We start from the raw sequence: 7,736 nt of genomic DNA, 5'->3' as shown, positions 1-7,736 counted from the left end.
CCATTTATCTTCTTTAAAAATCGTGTTACGGCCTTAATGGCAGCTTCGCCCTTTAAGGGGACTCGTTTGACTTTGTTACAAGCAGCTTGTGTTAGGACAGCTGCGCAAACGATTGCTAATTTGGTTTCTGACACCCCTGGCTTGTCAGAGGAAGACAGGATAGAAATGTCGTTAGCTCGCTTGTCCCAGCGTTTTGGGGTTCGTGGAGGTCTTTTTGCAGAACCGGAAATTAGAAAGTATCGCTATGGTAGCAAATTGACTTTAACCTCTTCCAGTGATCTGAAAGAGTTTAAAGATGAATTGTCGCAGTGTTTGCTTTACGCGCAAGCTTATGGTCAGCGTGATAAATTAGAAGGACGTTTTGTTTTGAATTTGGCTAAGCGACTCCCGTTTGACGCTAAGCAGCGTTATCTTGACTTTTTAGGTGATCAGTATGGTGGCACTGATGAGCCTACCTTTCAGAGTTTGTTTGAATTTGTAGTACGGGAGGAAACGCGTAAGTCGACTGATTTTAGCATTATGCTAATGGGCGATTCTGGTGAGTCGCAGCAATTTAAAAAGTTTGGCAAAGGAAATTTGCCTTCATGTCCGGTTAGGCAGACGTCCGTAAAACCCCATGATGATGTGATGTCAGGGAGTTCGCAGTACTCGACTGTTGTTGGTGCACCGCGCGGTGGTGAAGCCAGACGTAAAAACCTACCGGCATGCATTTGTTGTTCGTCACGTGGTCAAGTTGAATATCATTTTTTGTCTAATTGTAAAGAATTTTTGCGCTTGACACCTAAAGATCGGAGAGATGTCATTGTGAAAGCTGGCAAATGCTTGAATTGTTTGCGCCAGCATATGGTTAGGGATTGCGTTCATGCAAATAACTGTCGTAAGTGTGGGCCTAACAACGATAGGAAACACTATTTTCTTCTGCATGATTTTTATGTGACGTCACGTGATTCTCTGGATTCGGTTGGGAAAGATGATGCTCGTGCCAGAGTTCCTGTGCGTAATGTTAAGATTGGAAATGTTAAAGCAGCTTTTAACCGCGTTACTGCTGCTCGTGTTTTGAATCCAATGACTGGCAAATCGAAGTTGGTGTATTGTCAGCATGATCCTGGTTCGCAGTTGACGTTTGTTTCGAGTGATTTGGTGTGTGAACTTGATCTTAAACCGTACGATAAAGCGTCGTTTAAAATGGATACCCTGGCTGGTCAGAAAGCTACTTGTGCTGACCTTGTCAAACTCAACATCCAGTCGTTAGAGACAGATGAACTGTTTTGTGATATAACCTCGGTGGTTAACCCAGCTTGGGCTGATGATGTTAAAACTTTACCGCATAAACAAGATTTAAATGGTTTCCGTCATTTTCATGACGTGAATATGTTTCATTTGAATGATTGTAGTACTGTAGATGTACTGATTGGCAACGACAACGCTTATTTGATGTGTGCAAAAAAAGAGCGTGTTGGTGAAAATCGTAGTGAACCACATGCTTTGCTCACTCCTCTCGGCTGGTTGGCTTGTGGTGGTAAGTCACCCTTAGATGAAAGCGTTGCTAAAGTGTGCAGAGTGCAGACGTCTTCAGAGTCGGATGTCATCTCTGGCTTTCAGCGTAAAATTGAGTCTCGTGATATGGAAATAGCAGACCTGAATAAAGTCATTCAGGATTTGACGTTGCAAAATGAAACCTGTGAATTGTCTCGCAATGATAAGTTGGCTAGAGAACTTGTTGAACCGAATATTGAGTTGAAAGATGGTCGATTTGAAATACCTGTTCCGTTGAAGGAAGATATTGATCTACCTAACAAATTTGTGTTGGCGTCAGATAGAGCTGCTGCTTTAAGAAAGAAAGCTTTAAAACAACCTGAACTTCGTGATTTCCTTACTGACACCATGAAAGATCTTAAATCAAATGGCTATATTGAGCGTACTGGTGAAGCAGGAAATGTCAAGGGATTTGAATGGTATTTACCATACTTTGTTACGTCACAATTAAAAAAGCGCATTGTTTACGATGGCAAGTCTGAATTTCGAGGAACTTGTGTTAATGATGTAATGTTTTCGGGTCCTGACTTGTTAAACCCTCTGGTAGATGTCTTGGCTAGATTTCGGCTTGGTAGATTTGGTCTCATGGCTGATGTGACTAGATGCTTCTTTCAAATAAAGTTACCCGAGTTGATAGAATCAGCTGAATTTCACAACGCCCTGAGACAGAGAGAGATAAACTGGGAATTTATACCTCCGTATGCTCCGGCGCAAGGTGGCGCCTGGGAGGCAATGGTTAAACAATTTAAAATCGCATTTTTTCACATTTTGGACTCTTCAATTCGTAAGCCCAAATTTATTGAACTGCTTACGTACACAGGCAGTGCCGTTCGGATCGTGAACGAACGCCCTTTGGTACCTTTGAGTGACGACCCTAGGGATTTTACTGTCATCACCCCTGCCTCACTTTTGACCCCATACTTAGACCCATACTGTGCTGTTGGGCAACCACATGATCGTGACCAACTAAGAAGGGATTATCGGTTCAATTTGTCACTTTCTCATCAGTTTTGGAGTAAATGGATCGATTTTTACTTGCCAGGTCTTCAGGGCCGGAAAAATGGCTAAAAATGGCCGAGAATTTGGAGCCTGGTCAACTTGTAGTGGTAGGTTCTCTCCAGGACATTGGTAAACGTGGGAAGTATCAACTTGGGAGGGTGCATGAGGTAGTTCCACAAATTAGGAAAGGGAAGCCTGTGGTTCGTAGAGCTAAAGTTGCCGTCTGCAACTATGATGAGAGTACGGGGAAAGTGAAAGTAGACTATGTGTTGAGGGATATTTCGTGCCTCGCCCCCGTAAAGAACACGTAAGTGTTAGGGTTTGAGCCTGGTTTCCCAGCCAGCAAGCCCATATGGGCCCCATATACTATTTTAATGGGCTTGTGGGCATGTGGGTTTTATGTGGTTTTTTTTGTTTTTGCCATATGCGCCCAATATGGGCTTTCTTGCAGAATGTGTTGCTAAATGACAAGGTGGAATATAAAACTTCCAATCTTCAAATGCGTGATCATATAAATGCATTTTAAGAAATTTAGCCACATAAAATTATTGATCATGGGCTAAGCATGAAATATTGATGGGCTTCCCACTTTGTTTATGGGCAGACCATGGGCTGCCCACTTTGTTTATGGGCAGACCATGGGCTGCCCACATTTTTTATGGGCAGAACATGGGCAGCCCACATTTTTTATGGGCAGATCATGGGCTACCCACATTTTTCATGGGCAGGCCATGGACTGCCCACATTTTTTATGGGCAGACCATGGGCTACCCACATTTTTCATGGGCAGGCCATGGGCTGCCCACATTTTTTATGCGCAGACCATGGACTGCCCACATTTTTTATGGGCAGACCATGGGCTACCCACACAGTGATTCAAAGGTTTGTGGGCAACCCATACTAATATGATATACACCTCGATCAGCATTTGTCTAGACTTTGAGATTTTTTAGTTGTCTCAAACGACTTTTGTTGATCTTTTAAACAAACACAAAATGAAATTGAACAAGCAAAATTACTGGAGGCACCTTGCTATGCATTGCGCAAAGCTCACTGCTTGCAGTTGGAGCACTTTGGCAAGGTAAGCAGTAGTACTATTTTTTGTGCTTACGTACCACAAATAGGAAAATGTCACATGGAGCTATATACCTACTCGTGCATTGTTGATCAAAATAAATCATCGTGTGCACTGTCTGCAGTTGACGCTCTTGGCTTACGCCGATTGAGCACTTTACTGGGGGCACCTTGCTATGCATTGCGCAAAGTTCACTGCTTGCAGTTTGGCGCTTTGGCATCTGTCTGCACTCTGCAGTTATATACCTGATATATACATATGGGCAGCCCATATTAGATTTGTGGGTTGAGTGTGAGCAACCCAGATGAAACCCATAAATGAATATGGGCAGCCTATATGGGGGCAATGTGATGCCCGCGGACACAATGTGTATGGGCCCCATATGGGCATCTCACATGGGGCCCGTACATCAGCCCATATGGGTCCCCATGTGGGGCCCATATAGGCTTGCTGGCTGGGTTTGTCTGCGGTGGCCGACACTTGTCTGAGCCCAGAACAGTCGGTTATTATCGCAACCATGGTATATAGCGTCATTTTTTGCGTGTACCTAATACCTATGGTACCAATTTCATGTATCGTCGTGTTTATTCTTATTGCTGTTCATTCTTTGCATGCCCTTTGTATTTGCGTATTAACTTAAACGTGAGTGATTCAAACAATTTGTGTATCATGTGTTTTTATTCATTGGCTCACAATTGTCGTCAATTCTTTTTTAGTTATGCCATGTCAGACTGTCATAACTAGGGGCCGCTATGTTACAGACGGTTGTTCGCCTGGTCAAACGTCATGTAGAAACCGTTCGGGTCTACTGAATATTACGTCATGGAAATTCCTAAAACATGAGCCAAAATTGCACCATCGTCCGTAAGACTCGTGTCAGACCGGTTTAAACCTGTTTCAGTTTGAGACCTGTTTGGACATGAAATATTGCGTCACGAACTGCTCTCGTGCCTTTGAGTTATCACAAATTTTTCTGATTCATTCTCGAAGTTGTTTGTTGGAAGTCGGTCGCACATTTAACTGGTTTATTTGGTGCTTGCTAGCTGGACAAATTCTCCGTCTTTTATCCAAGTAATCTGTATCGTAGTGACAGTTTTTAGAGGTGCAAGGCGTCGCATCTCGATTTCGATAGCCGCGGGCTAATTTTACTGGAATACACCTTTGAATAGACGTTTCGAAAGTGTGTTTATTTTTCGGTCATTACGTACAGACGAACGGATTCGGGAATCTTATGTTACAATTTTCTCACGAAGAGATTATGGTTTACCGCTGTGACCAATACTGTATAATATATATCCTAATGAATATCTGTAATAAGCTTACCTCGGCTCGCCAAATGCATTATTTTACATTTACTTTCTTTAGATAGTGAATCGAAAGTTACATTCTGCCCAAATTTCTATACCATATACAAAAGTTTTCAAAATTGTCGATGCTACATTTACATTCAAAGAAAAATGTTAATGTATTTCATACAAAATGCAACACTATAAAGTTACTAAACTGGTAAAATGTTGAAAACTCATGGTAAGAATTAACGAAGTGGCTATTTTTACACACTTGTTGCCATGCTTGCTTGTGAAAGGTGTTGCCAGAGTTAGGATTAACTTTTCTCAAATTAGGGCAGAATTCCTTATCTGGCAATGCTATTACGGCTATATTTACACTATTATAGTGTAAATATAACCACAGCCATGAATTAATTGATTCAATTAACTAGATATTTTTGCCCAAATGATTTTTACAAACAACTACATCACAGTAGTAGAATATTAAGGAAAAAACCCAAAAAACTCTCAAAAAGTTACCAGTACCCAGCAAGCCTTTAAATCTTATATATCTAATGCAGCCTATGTTTTAGTGAAAATCAGTGATAAACTTACATTTGTTTGCCGACTGTGCTCTTTTACAGTTACTTTTTGTAGTTTTAGAATCGAAACTTATCATTTAAATGCCGAGATTGCAATTGTTTCCAAAATCGATAATAATGCATTTTACATTCATTGAAAAATATCAATGCATCTCATAAATTATAATAATTATATAAAGTCTATAAACTGGTGAGACTTCGAAACATCATGGTAAGATTGATTTGCCCAAATAACTTGACATTTTTGCCCAAATTCGCGACATTTTTTTTTCAACGGGGGAGCGACCGCCCCCCCTGCCCCCCCATCTCCTACGGCTATGTGCACTACAACAATATTTTGTATGTTGTTTGATGTAGCCTGCATGGTGTTGGGTTAGTCTCATATTTGTGTGATGATTGTTAAAAAATTGAGATTTGACTTTGTGTCTGATGTAAATAAATAGGCTTACTTACTAACGTTCGCGTTTTTTCGCTTCTACCTTTTTCTGGTTATCTGCTGGCAAATGTTGTGTTTTGCTGTGATGGCTGTTTTTTGTTGAGAAACAAAAATAACACAGGTTAACAAAATTTGAAAAAAATGTTTAATCGAGAATGGGAGTAACTTTTCTTAGACCACAATTTGCTGCTGATTTCAAATCTGGCGCTAGTTTTGCTCTAGCACATCAGGTTTTAAAGTTATTGGTCTGAAAAATTTTGACCAGAAACGTCAATATTGCGTTCAAATACCGATTTTGTCGCTACAATTTTCAAATTTAGATTAGCTTCAGAGAGCAGAGTGTTTCAAATTTGTGCATTGCTTTCACAGATTCAACACTATTTAGTTGCATATGTATGCATAATAGACACTAGAGTGCAAAAAATGCCTCTTAAACCTTGTCTGAGGTACTAAATACTTGAGCTATCACAATACTGAAGTGTCAGGTTTTTAAGCACCCTGTATTATATTTCAAACAGTCATGGTTGACGCTGAATGTGCGCTTCAAACAAGCTACACAAGATCAGCTGCAACACCTTGCATACATCAAATAACCAACAAACAAAAACACAAGAAAAACGCTCAGCATGATACTAAAGATAGTGTTTAGAATGTTGCAATGACACTTAGACATTGCTGCATTAAAATCGCTGGGCATATGATTTTCGTTTAGGTGTACATGTTGGATCATCGCGATGCAGCATCCAGCAGTAATCACCCATCATCCTTTCGTTCCAGAACCCTTGATAGCGTGCTTCCATGCTTTGGATATCTTGGTGAAACCTTTCACCTTGTTCATCACTCACTGCACCGAGGTTGTCAGGGAAAAAGTCCAAGTGGGAATGAAGAAAATGAATCTTGAGGGACATGCGGCAGCCCATGTCATTGTAAGTTGAAAGCAACCTTTCAACATCTTCTCTGAAGAAAGCAGCCTTGAAATTTCCCAAAAAGTTAGAGCATAACCATTTAAAGGATTGCCATGCTCGACATTCTGATGTAGTGAGTGATTTTTCAAAGTCAGTATCTTTTAAAACTTCTCGAATCTGTGGACCAACAAATATTCCTTCTTTAAGCTTTGCATGACTTAGTTTTGGAAATTTCTTACAGAGGTACAGAAAACCGTTTGAGTTTGATTTTCCCATTGCTTTCACAAAATTCTTCATCAAGCCGAGTTTGATATGTAACGGCGGCAAAAGAATTTTGTCAGGATTAACTAGCGGGACATTTTGGACACTTTCTCTTCCAGGATTGTAGGAGCTTCTTGTTGGCCAATCCTTTTTCTGGTAATGCTCAGTAGTAGCGCGACTATCCCACAGACACAAGAAACAACAGTACTTTGTAAATCCCCCTTGCATCCCCATTAAGATTCCAATCATTTTCAGATCTCCACAAATACTCCACTCATAATCCCTGTAATTAATTGCATTCAGAAGAATTTCGATGTTTTCATAAGATTCCTTTAGGTGCACCGAGTGTGCTATGGGAATGGATGGCTTTTCATTTCCGTTATGTAAAAGAACAGCTTTCAGGCTTCTTTTCGAGGAATCGATGAAAAATCGCCACTCATGAGGATTGTGAACTTCTCCCAATTTGTGAAAAAGTTCTTCAATATCATGACAAAAGCACAGGGGGCCATCAACTTTAAACAAAGCAGCGAGGTCTTTGTTTCGTTTTCTGTAATGGCTCACTGCAACACCTTCCTCAACCAGATTTCGCTCTTTTAATCTTGACGCAAGGATTTCTGACTTTTGCTTTGAAAGGCCAAGGTCTCTAATCAAATC

Source organism: Aplidium turbinatum, chromosome 3, assembly GCF_918807975.1.
Source record: "Aplidium turbinatum chromosome 3, kaAplTurb1.1, whole genome shotgun sequence".
NCBI classification, from domain to species: domain Eukaryota; kingdom Metazoa; phylum Chordata; class Ascidiacea; order Aplousobranchia; family Polyclinidae; genus Aplidium; species Aplidium turbinatum.
The sequence above is the reverse complement of the archived record's forward strand: the minus strand, read 5'-3'. Positions refer to the sequence as shown.